Genomic DNA, 21,469 nt, shown 5'->3' on the forward strand with positions numbered 1-21,469 from the left:
AAGTCCACGTTAGTGGCTTCTGTTTCTGTCCAAAGAACAGGTTTATAAAAAGCAGGAGGCATTTCTGTTAAGTAGACAATACTTAGGTATTTAGGTACTTAATATAGTATACTTAGGTACCTAATGCAATTCATTAGGTGCTGAAATATTTTTTTGAAAACTGGGCACATCACTATTTTGATGTATAAAAAAATATCTTCAAAAAAACAGATCTCCTATAGATAGCACACCATGGCTAGAGGGTAGTCCCCCAAGAAACAGAAGGCGTCAGGCCGTTATCATCACTTTTTTAGTATGAAGAGAAGATTTTAGAAATAATCATAGAAGATAATTTCCCCTCTACTCCCAGAAAGTGAGAACTCCTTGGAGATTAGAACTAAGCCCAATATGTATTTTACGAAACAAGGAATCCTTTTCTCTTCCTTTCTAGCCAATAAACAGACATTATTTCCAAATAAGTGAGGTTAGCCTTTCCTTACTGCTAAATAAAAGTATCTTTTAGATTAAGACAAAAGAAAGTCATTCAAAAACAGAAATACTGACAGGTGAAACCACTCATGCAAAAGTTCTTTTGCAACAGATTTAGGCAAAGTACACCTGAGAAGAGTTTTAAAAGTGGAATAGCCCTAATTGTTCCTGAATACAGGTCTGAGTGCAACGTGGGCTCGTAGACCGTGGTCACCTCTGGGTCCCTGGCTCAGGAAAAGGAACAGGACATATAGAGTAGTACCGAATTCAAATCTTTTCAGCAGATGTTTATGGGGCATCTTATAACACAAGGCAGTTCACCAAATATTCAAAGATGAAGACCCAATTCTTTTCCCCAATATGGACATCAAAGCTAGACTCAATTTCCCAGTTTCCATTTGTGCTTTTGAGAGTAGGCTTAATGCGTTGCAAATAAATCCAAAGTGGATAATGCCTCCAAACACTAGAAGTTTAGTTTTCTCTAACTTTAGGGTCCCATGTTGAATTTCTTTTTCAGATCACCTTTGAAATGGTCAATCACGGATGAAGGCTCTTTCCGGCTTGTGGCTCTTCCCTTCTCTCAGTGCTCTTCCCCCTGCAACCAGTCAAAATAGGGGACAGACCACACACAGACTTGCAGGGGAGTTTTTAATGACAGGCTTAGAGAAGGAACACATTTCTTCCAACGTTCTATTAATCAGAACTCAGTCACATAGCCACAAGTAACAGTGGAGGGTGAAAAAGGTAGGCAAGTTGCTATGAGGAAAAGGAAATTGGTTATGGAGAACACATCACAGGTTGAAAACTGATTTGTTATTTTAAAACATGGAAATCTCTGTTGTTAGCAGAATCTTGGTGATAAGCCTTACATATTACTGTTTAGCTTTGCTGATTTATCTATAAGGAAATATCACCCAAAGATAATAGAAGCAAAAAAAAAAAATACTTTGAAGTATTCATAAGAACATTTGAAACAGAATCTTCATTTTCTGTCATTGCTCATCTTTTATTATGTTAAAGAAAAGTTAAACATTCCTTGCATCTTACTTTACATATTAATTTTCTGTACAGAGACTGGAATGAATAAGTCACAGGAATAAAAGGCACAGCTTAGGGAATATAGTCAATGATAATGTAATAGCTTTGTATGGTGACAGATGGTAGCTATACTCGTAGAGAGAATAGTATAGAGAAGTTGAATCACTACATTGTACACTGGAAACTAACGTAACATTGTGTGTCAACTATACTTACAAATTTTTTTTAAAGGAAGGAATATATATATATATATGTATATATATACACATATATATAAAAATTTTTTTTAATGTAACTAACTTAACTGTGTGTCAACTATACTTAAAAAATTTTTAAAGGAAAGAATATATATATACATACATATATATATACATATACACATGTATACATGTATACATATATATATATAAATTTTCTGTAGCCTTCAAGTTCTTCTGGATTTTATGTAAGTTCATCATCTCCAGTCTTTCTTGACTTTCTATTCTTTATAAGAAATCAGTCATCCTGGAGAACAAAACAGAAGCAGATCTGAATGTGGTATAGTGAAATGAGAGTTTCATCAACCAGATCATCTTAATTGTCACCAAAACCATGGCTGCAGAGAAACTATTGTCTGTGGGTTGAATGAACATTATGTCTCTCAGAGGTATTCTGCTTTCATTTGGGTTTTTTTTTTGGGGGGGGGAGTGGAGTTGCCCCAAATTTATGTAGATAATCTTAAAATTAAGGACAAATCCAATTCAAATGTTTTGGTTATGAATTTTCAGCTGGATAATAAAATTATTTGATATATTTTGTATTACAAAGGAGGTCTTGGTAGCTACCCTGTCATGGCACAGGGTAAGGAACAGAGTTGTTCAGTCACTATGCTGCACACCTGAAATACCTGTGGCAACTATATTTCAATTTTTTAAACTTTTTTAACATTTATTCATTTTTGAGAGACAGAGACAGAGCACGGGCAGAGACAGAGAAGGGTAGAGAGAGAGGGACACACAGAATCGTTAGCAGGCTCCAGGCACTGAGCTGTCAGCACAGAGCCCAATGCAGGCCGTGAGATCATGACCTGAGCCAAAGTGAGACACTTAACTGACTGAGCCACCCAGGCGCCTGACTATACTTCAATTTAAAATAAAAAGGAGGTCTTTGTATCCAGTAAGATTGGAAATGAAAGCTTCAGTCCACGTTCTAGGAGAAAAATGAAAGTAATAAGCCCATTCAGTATGTTTCCGCTGAACTAGGAATGAAAGTCCACACTTGGGCACACACAATCATACACACAAACATACAGAGTCTGCATAGCGCCCCCCCCCCACCCTCCTCCAAGCAAATTACTTTTTTTGATGACATCTGTAGGACAATGAGGCCCACACATTCCCCTGGCGCCATCACCCATCAACATATTTCAGTGTAAGATCAGCACTGTTCTTTCTAAAGTCAATAGCTGTGGTTCAGTTCTAGCAGGGAATAAAAGGGAGACACGGCAAACTTTTAATCCAGAAGGTACATTTTACATCCCAGTGCACTGCTCTAATTTCTTTAGGTACAACAAAAGGAGACAGCTCAGCCCTGAGTGGTGCCATGGAAATATGGGCCAATCCATAGTACCTATACAAATAGTGAACTGCCATTCCGTGATGGTCTATAAACTTGCCATTCAAAACATGGTTTTTGGGCATCTCCTAAGAGTTTGTTAGAAAGGAAGAATCTCAGGCTCCACCCAAGAGTGATTGAATCAGAATCCATGTTTCAACATGTTCACCGGGTGATTCATAGAGACGTTGAATCTGAGAGTCACTGTTCTGTAGGGCTTTGTCTTCTTTGCCACTGTTTTATCTCCTATTAATTTCTTAACACGATTATCATGTGAAAACAATTGCGTTTTGTTGATATCTCTTTATTAGCATCACTAAAAGGGGCAAGTCACTAGTCCTGCAATCCAACTTAATGAATTAAATAGGCCTATTAATTAGGACACAAATGCTTTGTGTAGGGTTACACTAGTTGATTTCTTAGGGAAAATTTACTTGATTTTCAAAGGATTAAAGACTGTGATCGTGGAGTTGGAGAAGGAGAGCTGGTAATCCTGATTCTCTTCAAAATCTACTTGTACTAAATATTTTTAAATCTTTTACCATTCCATAATTATAGTCAGCAAAATGACATTTTATCTTGTTGCTAAAAGTTCACACTCAGTTATTAAAGTTATGAAAGCAAAATTATCTTAAGCATAAATAAGCATGCATATTTATGTATTTGATTGGAAAATCCTACAGCGTGCATAGTAAATACCATTTCCAAGAGGAATTAATAGAAACTCCACCAGGTACATATGCATTTATACAAGACAATTTATTAATGTCAAAGATTATCAAGATTTTTTTTTAATTTTTTTTTGTTGTGACATTTTATGGATAGCATCATTCACAAATTATTGACATACTTTAATTGGCGAAGGGTACATCCACAACTGATCCATGAGAGTTCTTTTATGCCCCTAGATGTACAAGCCTCAGGCAATACTACAATTAGTATGAGTGGACTCTGCTCTTTAGAAAACATGAGGCCAATTATTCTCACGACCGATAAAATCCCAAATGACCTTAAGTGTTCCCACAATATACCAAGGACATTTCTTCTATGGAAAGTGCCAAGAGCTGGTGCAAGAATGTCTTAGGAAAAAGGGAATTTTCCCACAGTAGAACAGGGGAAATGCATGTTGAAAGGCAAGTACTAATATGCCATATGAAGCATGTGACCTACTTAATTATGGACCCTTGGGACATGCAATGTGTGTGCAAAGCAACGAAGGCCTTAAAGGTCATATTTGAGGAGCACAAATCAGATGTAAGGCGGATGAAGGAATCCTGGTTGTGTGGCATCTTAATGAGATAAAACATCCCATCACATCTTTATAGTTTATAACTATTGATGACAACCACAAACCCCCAAGGGAAGAGGCTGAAACGCTTATTAAAACAGCGAGAGGCTTGCTGCATTTACAAATGTAATATGTTGCAACTGAGGGATATTCACAAAGAAATGGGCTGGGCCTTTTTTTTCCCCTTTAGATTATAGAATTTATAAGTAAAATGAAATTGTGTTTTTCTAATCTAATGATTTTCCTGTTACAATCTTCAGGCCCTTTTCTGTAAAATTACATCCTCAAAAAGAACTGTTCACAAAATAAAATTCTTAAGAAATCTCTCTCATGTAAATAATCCAGGGAGATTTGCTGAGCCCTTGTGCGTACAGAAGGCAATACCCCAGGAGCCCCTGCTGGAGCTCATCCCTTCTATGCCTCTGAAGACACACAGTAATTTGGGCAAAGTAGTTGCCTTCTCACAACAAATTCAACGCCTCTATCTCTAAAATGGCATTTCCCAAAATGAGCGTGTGCTTTTCATGAATTACAAATGCATGTACAAAAGACGCACTTTATGGAGGCAGTCCCAGCAATTATAAATGGAACAACTATAATGACTGTCAAAGTAAGCCCAATGCTCATGAAATAATAATACCCTATACTTAATATTTTTCTCTGAGGAGCATAGTGCACTTTACAAGCATGGAAATGTTTCTCTTTTTAGTAAAAGAGTTTTTTAAAAAGTCTATTCCGGAATGTTGAGTGAGATAAATTGCACTCATTTCAGCAAACTATTGTGTAATTCTCAATGTTCTATTCACTGTATATCAAACTGTTTATCCTAGTGCATTTTTTTATGAGGATGATATGAGAACATTTCCTGTTTTTCTTTCAGGCTATCTTAATTCATCTCTGGATTATTGTATTTAATTAAAATATCCCTTTTTAAGTTTTACACTGATTAAATATAGCAGACTCATACATTACAGTTAGTTTTTAATGCACAAACAGTAATTGTAAAGTTTTGTACCTATATGGTTTTGCTGCCCTATGTATTTGAGAAGCCGTATTTTCTGGAGAGAGCTTGCATTTGTAAGATTGGTCATTTCCTTGTTTAAACCATGTGCTATGTACTTATTTTCTTTTGGCGGGAAGGAGAATTTTAAATTAGGTTTGCTAAGGTATGTTTCATATACAATAAAAATTCTCCTTGTAAGTGTACAGATTAATGGATCTTTATAAATGTATATGTAGTTATGTTACCACCACCACGAACAACTTACATGATGTTTTTGTCATCCCCAAAATTTCCTCGTGTCCCTTTGCAATTACCTCCCGCACCCCCACCCTCACCCCTGGCAACCGCTGATCTGCTTTCCATTATTATAGTTTTGCCTTTTCTAGAATATCATATGGAATCATACAATATGTGGTCACTTGTATCTAACTTTCTTCACGTAACATAATACTTTCGAGATTCACCCATATTGCTGCATACATCAGTTCATTCTTTTTTATTAGCAAATGGTATTCCATTGTATAGATATACCATACTTCATTTATCCACGCGCCAGCTGATGGATTGTTTCCAGTTTGGGTGGTTATGAATAAAATTGCTATAAACATTTACATCCAGATCTTAGTTCAGACATCTAAAGCTTTATTTTTTCTTAGATAAGTATCTAGAAGTGGAATTACTGGGTCAGGTGCTAAGTGCACATTTAATGTACATGAAACTGACCGACCATCATCCAAAGTACTGCTACCATTTTGTATCTGTACCACCAATGTACAAGACTCACAGCTGTTCCACATCCTTGCTCACACTTTACAGTGTCAATCTTTTCCATTTTTGTCATGCTGGGCACAAAGTAACATCTCATTGCGATTTTAATTTGCATTTCCCTAATTACTGATGATGTTAAGCATATTTTCATGTACTTATTAGTCATTTGTGTATCTTTTCTGTTGAAATGTCTCTTAAAATATTTTTCCCTTTTTTAAAGTGTATTGTTTGTCTTTCTATTATTGATTTGTAAAAATTCTACATATTCTGGATACAAGTCTTTGATCTATGTTTGTAAACATTTGCTCCCAGTCTGAGCTTTGTTTAAAAAAAAAAAAATTATTAATCGTTTCTTTAGAAGGACAGAATTTTAATTGGATGAAATTTAATTTTTCTCTTATGATTTAGCTTTTTGCAACTCATTTTCTTTTTTTCAAATGCTCTTAACGTTTAGAAATGCCTCTTTTACTATTAGCTAAAATAAAACAAACCTAATGCATTCTCCCACTCTATTCCTGTTTTAATTCATCTCATGTTAGGGAAATTCAGGCAATGTATTAGCTTCCTATTGTTGTTGTAACATACTCCCGTAAATTTGTTGGCTTATAATGACATAAATTTATTATTTTATATAATTATGGAGATCAGAAGTCCAAAAATGATTCTTACCGGGCTAACATCAAGGTGTCAGCAGGGGTGTTTCTTTCTGGAGACCCCAATGAAGTCTTTTTTCATTGTCTTTTGCTGCTTCTAGAAGCTCCCCACATGCCTTGGATTGTGGTCCCTTCCTCCATCTTCAAAGCCAGCTGTCTAGTTTATATGACCTTCTTCATAGAAACTCATTTTGACCTACTTCTCTGCCTGTCTCTTCCACTTTTAAGGGCCCTTGTGATTAATTGGTTCCACCTGGATAATTCTGCATTATCTCCCTTTCTTAAGGTCAGCTGATTAACAACCTTACATCCTCAATTTCCTCTTGCCCTGTAATACAGTATATTCACAGCTTCTGAGGGTTAGAACAAGGACATTTTTGGAGGCCCATTATTCTGCCTACCACTGGGAACATGCTAAGAAATCAGACTAAAAGAATCTGTGTTACCATAACCTCTAGCCTATTTTTTGTATACTACTTAAGAATATATCGTACTGTGCCAACCCATTTGCTTGTCTGTCCACAACCCTTAAATTGTAAACTCTTTGGGGAAAGGGACTAGATTTTTCTTTTATCTGTGTAGCCTCTATAGAGATACACTTGTTATGTAAAAGGCAGTCCAAAAATATTTGATAGTTGATGAAAGAAAGGAAGGAAGGAGGGAAGAGAGAGAGAGAAAGAGACAGAAAAGTTTCTTCAAATCAATGCTCTGTTCTTGCTCACTTCTACTTTCATTACTATACTTCGTGCTGAGTGGGTTAAATATTAGATCTCCTGGTTATTTACTCTATGACTGAGTTTCTGTATTCGATTTCTACTGCAGCTGTAACAAATTACCATAAACTAAGCAACTTAAAAGGACACCCAATTATTCCCTCACCATCTGTAATTCGGAAGTCTGGCTTGGCTCAATTGGGTCCTCTGCTCTGGGTCTCACAAGGCCAAAATCCAGGTGTTGACCAGAATGGGCTCTTTACTAAGGAGGGTAAAGAGAATTCATTTCCTTGGGGATGGAGGTCCCTGTTTACTTGTTGGCCATCAGCCAGGGTCCACTCTCTGGTTGTAGGGGCTGCCCACACTCACGCGGCCCCTCCATCTTCAAAGCTGCAAGAGTAAGTCTGAGTCCTTCTCATGCTTTAATTCTCTCTAGATTTCCGAATCTGTCTTTTAAAGGCTCATGTGATTAAATCAGGCCAGTTGGATAATCTTAAGGTCAACTGACTTGGGACTTTAATTACAACTGCAAAATCTCTTCACAGCATTACCTAGATTAGTATCTGATTAAATAACCAGGGAATCCTGGGCTAAAGTGGGGAGAATCTTTAGATTTCTGCCTAACGACTTCTGACTTAACCTAGCTGCTGTACCTTGTTTTCCCTATCAAAAATGAGGGTGGGGATTAGCCCTACGTCATCAATAGCTATGGCAATTAAATGTCATTATTCATGTAATATGCATAGCACAGATCCTAGACCGTAGTTGGAATTCAAAATAAATTCTTTTCTTGCCAAAGTATATTCATTTTCACAAGTATTTACATTCTCTTCCTATTATTCTATGAACTTACTGCAAACTGTATGCAAAAATAAACTTGACTGTTTTTAATAAAGTTGATTTCACACTCAGAAAAATCTATATTTTGCATGAAAAATAAAGAATTTTCCCATTAAACTTATATGTGGTGTTTTACAAATAAGTTTTGACATACTTGCAAACTTAGAATAAAATATCCTAGGCCAAATTTTCTAGGAAGCTTTATTGCTCCAATTAATGTTTATTATTTCCTACCTTCGTTATAGGGAAACTAGTGTTGTTGTATGCATTTTCTTTATGCCAGGAATTAATCTCATCTCCTTAAGACCTCCCTAATTTACTAAAGAATCTCCCTGTGTCTTTGATGTGGAAAGACAAATGACAAACAGCTGTTCTCACCAGAGAGTTCCTAACCTCTGACATAGGTTGAGTGAGTTAATCTATAAAATGGTTGACCTTCTGATGGCTAGGTTGAGGGCTTTTAATAGGTAAAACACTTATAAAAGAATGAATTCGATATTTCTGTCTCCAAAAATTACCTCATTTTCTCATCAGACCTTCGGTCCCCTAATTACTCTGTCTTTCACGTAAAATGAGAAGACAGATTTCTAACAAGATTACTATGGTTTCCGGTTATTCTCAGTGTTCTTTCTACATCCTATTTTATTAAATGAATTTTTAAATCTTGAACAACTCATCTATTTATATATTAACAGCGACAAATCTGTTAACTCTACATTTATGTAAAAATATTCAAGTTAATTAAAAACAAAAATATCAATAACTTACCTGGGCTCTTTCTTTTTCTTGTTTTTGTTTCTGTTTTGTTTTTAGTAAGGACATTTGCTATACTTACATTTGTACAGTTTTTAAAAGAATTTTCCATTATTTCACTTCATCTTCACCACAACCCCTTTAAGAAGTCAGATGACTATTATTATCCCCTTTTACCAGTGAGGAAATAGACTTAGAATAATTAACTTGGTTATTTTCATGTTAGCTGGTAAGAAACTGAACTACAACCTCTGATTTTTATCCTGTGTTCTTTCCTCGACACAATGGAGCGATTATATTTGAAACATCTCTAAGTTTACAGACTCCTCTTTAAGTGTAAATTGTTAAGCTACATGTTAAAATTTATTTATTTGTTTAAATGCACTCTATTCTAAAATAACATAAAAAGACCCATACCACAGAAAACTTAAGTTTTTGTGTGTAACTGTGAAATTAAAAAATTCTAATTGTGATATACGTTTTTTTTTTTGTGATATACGTTTTAATTAAAAATGCATTTATTATTATTATCTTCCCATGGTAAATTGCAATAACTATTCTTTAAATCCCCTACTATATTTTCATTCTAATTGTGAACATTCTAATTTTGAAAGCCTAATTTTTCTCTAAAAGTCCAGAAAGCTCTCTTAGCTACACAGAGTATTATCATGGTGTTTTTGGAAGTTAATAATAACTAGAATGACGGTACTTTATCATTCAAACAAGGACAGTTTTGAGAGGGAGAGAAACACCATCAATAATTATGCTGGAACAGCAGGCATAACTCAGAAAGGGACCAAGAGACCAGGATATATGGCCACTCTAATAATAACCCACATAGTTTCCTGACTTCAAAGATTTTCATTTTCTTTAGTGATTAACAAACTTTATCTTTCTTCCCCTCCCCGTAAGCAACCTGAATTTAAGACTGGACTTCGGCCCTTGTCAACACCTCAAACTGCTTTATCTCTAAAATTTTGAGGTCCAGAACTTTCCTTTCTTCCTTTTTTTTGCCTGCAGACCACAGACCACTCCCTATTTCAGTAAAGCTCTCACTAGAACCCTTGATCTCTTCCATGCTGTATCCTTCCAAGGGACCCAACTTTTCAGTTCTGTACCCTCAGCACTTCACATGATCTCTTCCCTTTCTATTGTGAGTCTGTTTGGTATAATTGAAGAAAGTCACAAAACCACGCTTGTTTGTTTTGTTTTTTGTTTTTCAGATTCATCCTGTCTGTTAGCAACTGGCCCCTCCCTTCTACTTAACAATCTTTTCAGTCATCATTAATTAATGTGTTTTCTGCCACACTCCTCAGGAATAAATCAGGAATAATTTCTGCCTTCCAGGAGAACACAAATAGTAAGACAGATAGTCATGAGTACAAAGAGTGCAATTACGAATTATAGATTTAAAGATAGCAGTATGTTGGGACATAGTGGGGCCATAAATAAAAAATGGGGTGACTCAAGGGGGTAAAACAAGCCAGGAAAGGTTTCACAGAGTGGTACTTCTTGAACTAAGACTTGAAAGACGAATAGGCATTCTCAAGTGGCAAGGGAGTGGGATGAAAGAATATTCCAGGCAGAAGGAACACCATGATCAAAGGCAGGGAGATATGAAATAGCCTGATGTACTTGCAGGACTGCAAGCATTTCTGAATGGCTGAATTGTGGGCCTCAGACAAGGCTGGAGAAATTTCATGCCATGATAAGAAATTTGATCACTATACAGAAGACAATAGGAGCAACTGAATAAACAGAGGACTGATGTGGTTAGTTTTACAGTGTAGAAATATCACTTTGGAGGTGAAGAGAATAAAAGATAGGAAGGATGAAAGACACGAACCTGTGATACCAATGAAGATGCTGACGCAGATGTTTAGGTGGGAGATGCTATGTCTGCATTAGGCCCCTAACAACAAGCTGGGTGAGGAGGAAAAAGAGAAAATTAAGGATGGAGGTTGGAAAGATCTGGATTTTGAGTTAGCTGCTAGTGAGAACTAAGTGAACGGACTCAGCGATCCCTCAGGATCTGATATGGGTTGCTAGATAGGAGAGTGATTCAACAAACATAAAAATGCAAGAGAAGTAACACATTTATGGAAAAAATAATGAACACAGTTTTATAGACACATTAGGTGCCTGTAGTAAACACTGTGCTGGTACCCCTGTGGGGTTGAAGGACTTACTCTCTGCACTGCTGAGAGTGAGAGGCTTCTTGTCCAAGTCTAGTCCCCTCTCTAGGGGCAGCCTGTATCCATTGCTGGTCAGTGCATGGGTACAAAGGCCCAGCCTCTTCATTCCAACTACAGACAATATTGTAGAATCATCTCAGCTTCAGAGCTCCTTAAGAAGTTACCGAAGTTAATTTCTCCTTCTGTCCAAGATGCTTCTTTCTTTCCCCATCTAAAGATGTTCCCAAGTGTACTCCTTAACAAACACCCTACACACAAATTCTCGGTGGGCTTCTTCAGAGACCTCAACCCACAATAGTGCTTTCGATCAACAAAAGTGGAAATGTCCTATAGCACTTTTGAGCCCAGAACATGACTGATTTTGAGTGAAGATATTAACTGAGACCATTGGACCAAATGAACTCATTCAGGGAGGACAGAATGAGTGATTAGCTAGGAGAGTCAGAGAAATCTGAGGTGTATCAACACTTAAAGAAGTTGTTAGGAGAAGAAAAGCTAGAAAGAATCCTGAGGAACATTGCTTGGAGGGGTAATAGAATCAAGAGAGGATGCTATTTAAGATGTCAAAGGAAGAAAGAAGTGGTCAAAAGTATTAGATGCAAGAGAGAGAGAGAGAGAGAGAGATCAAATGAAATCAGGCTTGAAAAGAATCTAGTGGTAGTAACAATCAGGGGACCAGTTGGCACTTGGATGGGGCCATTAATACCGTGGTAAGGACAGACCTGTCTACCATGGATGCAGTGGGCTCATGGTTTAAGTGAGGCAGCTCCAAGTGGGGAGGAGAGCTTTAGGGTAGAAGCTTAGAAGCTTTAGAGAAGCTTAAGTGGGGAAGAGGGCATTAGGGTAACAACTAAAGAGTAATGCAGCATTGTGACTTACGTGTGAATCCACGTGCCTCTGTGTAGTCTGCTTCAGTAGAGGAAACAGTTGGCCTTCACTTTCTCCAATAAACTGTCTCTAATCCCTCGGCTGACAGCAGTTGCTTCCTCCTCTGACTCCTAAGATTTCACCTGTCTCTTTCTCATGTCCTTCTCATTTTCTTGCTCGTATACTAGTCATAGGCATGGCTTTCATATATTTTATTAGTCTTCAAGTCTTCTTGGGAAAAATGTCATGAAGAAATTACCTTTGAATCCTTAAAACTATCTTGAATCCCCTATGCAGTGATACCCAATAGTAGGTGCCCAATTAATACTTGTAAGAAAAGATAATGAGTGACTCAAACAGGAAGAAAAAGCGGGTGTATTGAGTCATTGAGATGCCCTCTACTCTAAGACATCATTTTGAGGAAAAGTTGGAGAAAGAGAGAAAGGAATTATTGTCATCTGTGTACAATATAAGCCTATGGAACCAAGATCCAGTGATACTGAGAGGTAGGCAGGCTTGAGAAGGTTGCTTCCAAACTAAACTGACTTTCTGGGCAGGAACAAGACATCCAATCAAAGATGCTAATTCGTCCCCTCAAGGTACCAATGGAAGTAACAGTGTGACATATACTGTGGTATTTCAGGGTCCAGATTGCTACTATGGAAGCACTATGGAAGCCCACTACTGAAGTGTTTCATAGCTTGGTATCCAACGGTATTTAGAGGTTTGAAGATGTTTGTTTGATTAGTAAATACGTTCCCAATGAACTAACATCTGAGAATTAATCCAAGTGTGTTCAATTTATTTGTTATATTTTCCTAAACCATACCAATTATCTAGTATAGTCTTCTGGTTTAAAAAAAAATTATAGGGTGGAACTCAGAAAATAATTGTAACTTTAGCATTCTGCACAGCCTGTTAATATTTCCTTTCAAAACTAAGTCCCCCCCCCAAAAAAAAAGAAAAGAAAAGAAAAGAAAAGAAGAGAAAAGAAAAAGAAAGAAAGAAAGAAAGAAAGAAAGAAAGAAAGAAAGAAAGAGGAAAGAAAGAGAAAAGAAAAAGAAAACCTAGGTTCCAAATGACAATGACAGGGTAGGAGAATGTAGAATAAAGAGAAAACCTCTATATTCTGTTTCTAAAATCTTTGAGTGAATGAACCAGAGCAGGGTTATATCAGCAATACCTCTGTCTTACTACAGAGTTTTTCAGTTGCTTCATCACACACACACACACACACACACACACACACACACACACACCAAAAAAACCACCCTCTTCAGGGAAATTAAAATTGTCTGTAGGTGGGTTTTCTTAATCATTTGCTTGCTAATGAGAATGAATTTAGGATGGCTTGCAAAATTTGGAATATTTCACATGAAGCTATTTTATTAGTGTTCAAGTTCCTTTTGAGGGAAACCAAAATTTATGAACCTTATTAAGTGTACATATCTCCCAGCCAAAGTGAAAAAAAAAAGAGAGAGAAAACACTTTTTTTCACATTTTGTGTTTCTCTTATTTGTACCTTTCCCTACAGGGGATCTTGGCCTCAGAAACAAAATAAGCATTTCTAATTGGTGGAACAAAAGAGTGATATATTTGAAGTAATGAGTTGTGACAAGCCATAGATGATAAATTAGGCAGGTAGGATGTAGAAAAAATATCAGGTTGATAAAACCCAACACTTAGAGATACACAACTGGAGATGCAATTTTCAGGGAAAATGAACCATTTTTATAAATATTTTCAAAAATTTTAAAAGTTCCTCCAATATAAACTAGAGCCATTTTAAAAATTAACAACCTAAACCAAGATTTATAATATTAATTTTGTTTATAATATTTAGAGAACACTGATAAAGTTAGAAATTATTAATAGCGATATTTTTGGTCTTGAGAAAAAATAACACTCTGAAATTTACTTTATTTGAATTAAAATATTTATGAAGAGTATAAAGCTTGGAATGCATCAAATTTGCCTGTAAGACATAGCTGCATATCACAAAGCATGAAATATGTAAAAGCATTTAGTAAATTCCAGAAAGAAGATAAATTTGAGACATAATGCATTACTTATTAGAAGACTTTAAGAAATTGGAGGAACAAGTTTTCTGAAGACATGTTATCAGCCCATCAAGTTTAAGCTGAAGAAAGACTCTCATGACCTACCTTTCTTTCTCCCCAAATCCGGAACATCTCATGCTAGAACTACATGGTCATCAGTGACCAGCAACTCCTACTTATCTGCAGAGCCCCTCTAAAATCCAAGACCTAGATGACTTGGGAACCTGTGTCTGTCACTGCATTATATGAAAACAACCTATAAAAGATGTGAAGGAATGTGCCTTAAGACCAACGACAAGACACGGCCCTATTTCTTTTTTTTTTTTTAATTTTTTTTTCAACGTTTTTATTTATTTACGGGACAGACGGAGACAGAGCATGAACGGGGGAGGGGCAGAGAGAGAGGGAGACACAGAATCGGAAACAGGCTCCGAGCCATCAGCCCAGAGCCTGACGCGGGGCTCGAACTCGCGGGGCTCGAACTCACGGACCGCGAGATCGTGACCTGGCTGAAGTCGGACGCTTAACCGACTGCGCCACCCAGGCGCCCCAAAGACACGGCCCTATTTCTATGGGATAATGACTGGGGACTCCGAGGGAATGAAGGTGGAAGAACATGGGCTCGGAAAGGGACAAGGTAAGCTTCCAGAAAAGGCAGTGTCACAGTAGGCTTCCTCTGGGTGCCAAAACTTCTGTTACCATATGAATTGGAATCAAGAGTAAATTAAAGCACCGGGCCGCAGGGGGGTGTGGCAGGGGGTGAGTGATTTCAACTCAGCTCTTGATCTTGGGTTTTGTGAAATCGAGCACCTTCAGGTTCTGCGCGACAGTGAGGAGACTGCTTGGTATTCTCTCCCCCCCCCCCCCCACCTCCTCTCTCTGCCCCTACCGCCCCTCAAAATAAATAAATAAATAAACATTAAAAAAAAAAAAAAAGAATAAACGACTGCTGCAAAAGGATAGCTGGTCCCTGGCATGTCCCAGTGGGATATATCTCTACTTCTACAAGAATTTTGTTCTTCCTCTGGCTCCCACCCATACAGTAAACATGATGGATCCTACCACCTCTGAAAATGAGACCTCAGTTGTATTCCCCTGAAATGTAGCTAAGCGTGGAGGACCCTGGAATTCTGCATTATCAGTGGGCCATAGTCACTTTGCTATCCTGAACAGCAAAAAGCAACACGTTAGATCTCCATGAGACCTTCGGAGATCATTTCCTTTTCCCCTTTACTCTGCCCCAGCTTTATTTCCCTATCAGCAGAGATGACATCTGAACAAACACAACCAGCACAGCAAATTTTAATTAACAGGCTGTGACAATTTTCCCCTCCTTATTGTTACTTCAGTTTTCCTGGCTTTTTTCACTGAGTTTTTTTTTTTTTTCTTTCTTCATTCAAAACTTCAGTATTTTGAAATAAGAGTCCTGGACGAATCAGTGTTTTAATCCATTCATGTTACCTTCTCGTTCATGCATAGATTTGGTTTTTACAACGTGAACCAATAATGTAGATTGAATTCCATGTTGTCTAGAACAGAACTGTTTTCCAGTACACTGTAGACTCTTTAAAGCCTTACTTCTCATTCTCCCCCTGTTCCTCTCCTTACACCTTGACCATAAGCACTAGCAGCCTGTGAATTGTTCCTCCTCTTTATCCATGCTCCTGCAACAGTCACAAACATATACAACGCACCCTTTCATATACAGGGCTTTTTATCAGCTTCACTGCCTGCAAGTAAGCATTTTTCTCCATCTTGATTTTCTCACTGAATAATAGAAATATATAGTTCAATAGGTATAGATTCAAGTCATTCTTCCTCATGGTTGCATAAATCCACGCATGGATGTGGATTTATATTCTGTTCAATATATTCAGTCAACTTCCCCCTGCTGGACAATCACTGACCTTGATGACCTTTGTCTTCTACAAACAGTCCCGTAAGAAAAAATTTTTGAGCATGAGTTCTAAGGCATCAAAGCTTTGTTTCTATGTGGTAAGCTCATAATAATAGAATTTCTAGGTTGAAGGGTAGTATCTGGAAATAGATATAACCAGATTGGTTCCTCCAAAACAAGGGGTGTTATAATTTACACTTCCACCAGAATACCATGGGAATACTGTTTCTCCAAATCTTTGCAGGCATTAGGTATTATGATTTCTTTAATTTTACTAACATAATGGATAAGAATTGTATTTCATGGCTAAATACTATTACAATACAATTCTATGAATTGCACGTTTATACCTTGTTTGTTTTACCTATTTATTTTATTTGGGTTTTTTTTCTTATATATGCATAGAAGCCGTTTGTATATTATAATTAACCCTTTACCAATAATGTGCATTTTAAATATTCTTTCTCTATAACTTTTTTAAATATGAAATTTATTGTCAAATTGGTTTCTCTATAACTTTTTTAAGATACACTTTGCCATAAGACATTTAAAAATTCTTTGTGTAGTCAAACTATTTTATCCTTTATAGCTTTTCTCAATTTCCTACCTTATTTAAAAGACCTCTTCTCATCTTGCCCCACTTTTAATTGTTTTATTACCTAAAATATTTAATCCAGACAGACTTTATTCTTCCAGACACATCCAAGAATTAGCCATATTTTGACTGGATTAGCACGAAATTTGTACCAATAATTTGTTGCAATTGACAATATATAAAATTTTGAGACTTCCTTCTAGGATTAAGGTATATGCCCCCATTTATTCAATCTTCTTTTATGTCTATAAGAAAAGAAATATATAATTTTACTAATGTAGGCCCTTCTTTTCTAATGTTTGTTTATTTTTGAGAGAGAGAGAGACAGAGAGAGGGAGACACAGAATCTGAAGTAGGCTCTGTGAACTACTGAACTGTCAGCACAGAGGTCAATGCGGGGCTCGGACCCATGAACCGTGAGATCATGACCTGAGCCAAAGTCGGATGCATAACCGACTGAGCCACCCAGGTGCCCTAGGCCCTTCTTTTGATTAGATTTATGCCAAGATGATTTTATAATTTTGTTTCCTATTGTAATCGAGATTTATTCTCATTATGCTTTCAAACTTGTTATTATAATTAAATAGAAAAATGAATGGTTTGGTATATTTCTTTTATAATCAATCACCTTAATGAAGTCTTTCACTATATCTAATAAATTTTTGTTATTGCTTTCCTGCATTGTCAAAGTAAACAGCCATATCCTTAGCATAAAGTGATAATCTTGCCTCCCTGAATCTCATAATTATATCTCTTATTTATTATTCCTGTCTCACTACATTGGTAGACCTATTAAAATACAAATGATGATGACTATCATTGTTTTGTTATTGACTTTAATATGAATACTAATTGCTTAAGCATTAAGCAATCTCTGTTAAGAATGAGGTTGGCTATTTCATGTGCAGAGCCAGATAAAGACAATATAGAGGCTTAAAGGATGAAAAGATTATGATTCGATATGCAATTCAAAACAGAACCAGCATTAACTTGCAAAATATTATCAAGAAATTCTGGTGAATTCTGTTTTCTAATGGTGACTACTTCAGTGGGTATTTCGCAAATACCAAGTTCAAATTCTTTGGTTCTCTACATACCTATTTAGTTGGCCTCTCAGAAAATTCTGCACTGAACTTGAGATAATATTCTTTGTTAAGAAAGAATTCTTCTGTTTTAAAATAACTAAATGCTTTTGATCAGAAATTGATTTTGAATACTTTCAGATGCCTTTTCAACATCCATCAAGTTTATCACCTTTTTGTAAAAATTTTTTAATGTTTATTTGTATTTCTGAGAGGCAAACACAGTGCAAATGGGGGAGAGGCAGATAGAGACACACACACAGAATCCAAAGGAGGCTCCAGGCTCTGAGCTGTCAGCACAGAGACCGATGTGGGGCTGGAACTCATGAATGGTGAGATCATGACCTGAGCTGAAGTCAGATGCTTAACCAACTGAGCCACCCAGGGGCCCCAAGTTTATCACATTTTGGTCTTTCCTATTGATGGATTATGTTAATAACCCCTTAGTTGTCGGGGCACCTGGGTGGCTCAGTCGGTTAGGCGGTTAAGTGTCTGACTTCAGCTCAGGTCATGATCTCCCAGTTGGTGAGTTTGAGCCCTGCATCAGGCTCTGTGCTGACAGCTCAGAGCCTGGAGCCTGTTTTGGATTCTGTGTCTCCCTCTCTCTCTGCCCCTCCTCCACTCACGCTCTCTCTCTCTCTTGCTCAAAAATGAATAAACATTCAAAAAAATTTTAAATAATCTCTTAGTTTTCAATAATGCTCGCATTCCTTAATAAACAGTATATAAATATTTTGATAAAATAAATATTTAAATAAATAAAGTAGAATATATCTTTATATACACTTAAGACATTCAGTTTATCAGTAATTTATCTAGAAATTTTTAATCTATTCCCACAGAAATTACTCTTTCTTTTTCTGTTTTGAACAATCCTGTTTTCATTTTAAAACAAATATTACTCTAGATATTGAAAATGAACTGGTAAGGGGGCTCCTGGGTGGTTCAGTCGGTTGAGCATCTGACTTCAGCTCAGGTCATGATCTCCCAGTTGGTGAGTTCAAGCCCTGCGTCAGGCTCTGTGCTGACAGCTCAGAGCCTGGAGCCTGCTTCAGATTCTGTGTCCCCCTCTATCTTCGCCCCACCCCTGCTTGTGCTCTGTCTCTCTCTGTCTTTCAAAAATGAATAAACATAAAAAAAATTTAATGAACTGGTAAGGTCTCTATGATGTCCTATTCTCTGGAACCATTTATATAATAAGTGAATTATCTGTTTAACTTCCAAAATAACTAATCATGTAATTTGTGACCTTTCAATAAAAGCACTTAAGTGACTTTTTCCCCCAATTCTATCATAATATTTATTTTCTTGACTTTCTGTTTTCCTTTTGAGCTAATTTAAGCAATATATAGTTTACTCAAAAATGCTTCATTGGTATTTCAATTTTATTATAACAAATAGTATTGTTATTTTTCTACATTTAGGCTTATCAAGTATAATCCATTTTATTTTATTTTTAGAGAACCAGATTATGAATTTATCTATTAATTTGGACAATTTGTGGTTTTATTACTTTCACTTTTACTATTACTTCTTTCTCAATGCTTCTTAAGTTGAATGCTCAGCTCTATGTTTCCTAAACTACTCAGAAGAGCATTGCCCTTGGATATTAATACGTATACTATGAAAAAAATTTTCTCTGATCAAATAGTTTGGGAAACAGTGAATATTGTATTTCCTCTTAGTGCTTTACAACCCTCATTATCACATGAAAGATACCGAGGAATTCTCAAATTTAAAAAGGTTTAGCTTTTTTAACACAGCATTTTCCAAATTATTTTTACCTCAGAACACTTTCTATGGTATAGTATACTTCATAGAATAGTATAGTATAATATATATACATCATATAGAGTAGTATACTCTCTGTAGTGCAGTATACTTTCTACAGTATACTACTAACATTTTGTGGTTTGGTGCTGTGGACAGTTCAGGAAATTCTGGCTTTAGGTCACTTGCATTCCTTATGGCTTGCTGGTAAATGAAAGTATTTAATGATATGAATTTGTCTCTGGATACTTCTTTGACTCTATCTCATGTTCTAATATATAACACTTTCCATTGTCATTTTCTTAAATTCTTTGATTCAAGAATTATATAAGGGAGTTTTTAATGTTCACACAGGCTATGGGTTAATACTTTTTAAAATTAAAGCCCAATTTGGGGCACCTCGGTGGCTCAGTGGGTTAAACGTCAGACTTTGGCTCGGTTCATGATCTCCCGGTTTGTTAGTTTCAGCTCCGTGCTGGGCTCTGTGCTGACAGCTCAGAGCCTGGAGCCTGCTTCCAATTCTGTGTCTATCTCTCTCTGCTCCTCCCCTGCTGTGCTCTGTCTCTCTCTCTCTCCCTCTCTTTCTCAAAAATAAATAAACATTAAAAAAATTTGTTTAATGATTAATTTTATTTCACATATAGTCTGTGTAATTTTTGCTTTGGAAAACTTATTGTGTTTTTTGTGACACAGTAGATGATATATATTTTTTTAAATACTCACAGATCCTGAGGAAAATGTTTTCTCTTTGTAAAGCATGGAGATTGTGCACAATATATACATATACATCAATAAGTCAAGATGTTAATGGCACATTATTAAAGTTCTCTGTATCTCCTTTTATATCTACCTGTTCATCTGTCAAAAAAGTGAGTGAATGTATTAAAGAGATGTAGTGGAACTGTATTTCTATTTCTGATTATATTTCTACCAGTGGTTTTCTTTATATATTTTAGGAAAAATAATCCTTTATTACATCTTCATTCCCTCCACCCCAACTTCTCAGCATTCTCTATCCTCTTGCCTTGTTTTACTGTCATTTATACATTCATCTGTTTGGCTCACCACTGTATCTTTAGCATCCAGAAGAGTATATGGCAGATAGTGGGCATGCAATAAATGTTGAAATTAGTAAATCAGTTATACTTCACATCAAATAAAAAAGACCCTCTGGGTGTGTCCTGGATGGTTCTGTTGATTGAATGTCCAACTCTTGATTTCAGCTCAGGTCATGATCCCAAGGTCGTGGGATCGAGCTCTGTGTCAAGCTCCATGCTAAGCATGGAGACTCCTTGAGATTTTCCCTCTCTCTTTCTCCCTCTTCCCCTCTTCCTCCACTCCCACTCGCACACTCTGCCCATCTTAATGCATGTCTGATTTCTTTGTGTTTGTATTTGTCTACTACATTCTTATTCATCTTGTGATTTTATTCTAAATGGGTAGCTTTGTTTTAGGTGTAGTCATTCACAGAATTCTACTTGTAAACAGAATAGTTTAAGTTAATTGACTCAATCTGAGAATCTCTTTTAATTGGGTCACTTAATTTTTAAATTGATTATTACAATAAATAGCTTTTGTGTTACATTTTTAGTCTAATTCTGTGGTATGCCACTGGCTGCTTTAAAACTTTTAAGAACATATTTAACCAGATTTTTCACATTATCAACTCCAAGAATAAAATTTTATATCAATCAGCATGCATTACCTTTTCCCCCCTATTCTTCTCCTCCCTCCCTATATTTGAAGTCATAATATGTGATTCTAGGTCAATCTCTTTGTACAACTAATTGTAATATACTATTCATCCTCTACCTTAATACCTTTGACTATTTTCTACTTGTGCACATCTTTTTGCTTTGCTTGTCTGGAAAATGGACATTTCATGG

At 36.4% G+C, this 21,469-nt stretch overlaps 1 long non-coding RNA gene across 2 annotated transcripts in view; it reads right to left on the minus strand.

The window, feature by feature from the left end:
• The window catches only part of LOC121038067 (uncharacterized), a 78,788-nt gene that overhangs the window by 37,973 nt on the left and 19,346 nt on the right, over nucleotides 1-21,469 (minus strand). The gene's annotated exons all lie outside the window — the stretch shown is intronic.

Source organism: Herpailurus yagouaroundi, unplaced genomic scaffold (genome assembly GCF_014898765.1).
Source record: "Herpailurus yagouaroundi ecotype Mexico unplaced genomic scaffold, PumYag 165, whole genome shotgun sequence".
Taxonomy (NCBI): Eukaryota; Metazoa; Chordata; class Mammalia; order Carnivora; family Felidae; genus Herpailurus; species Herpailurus yagouaroundi.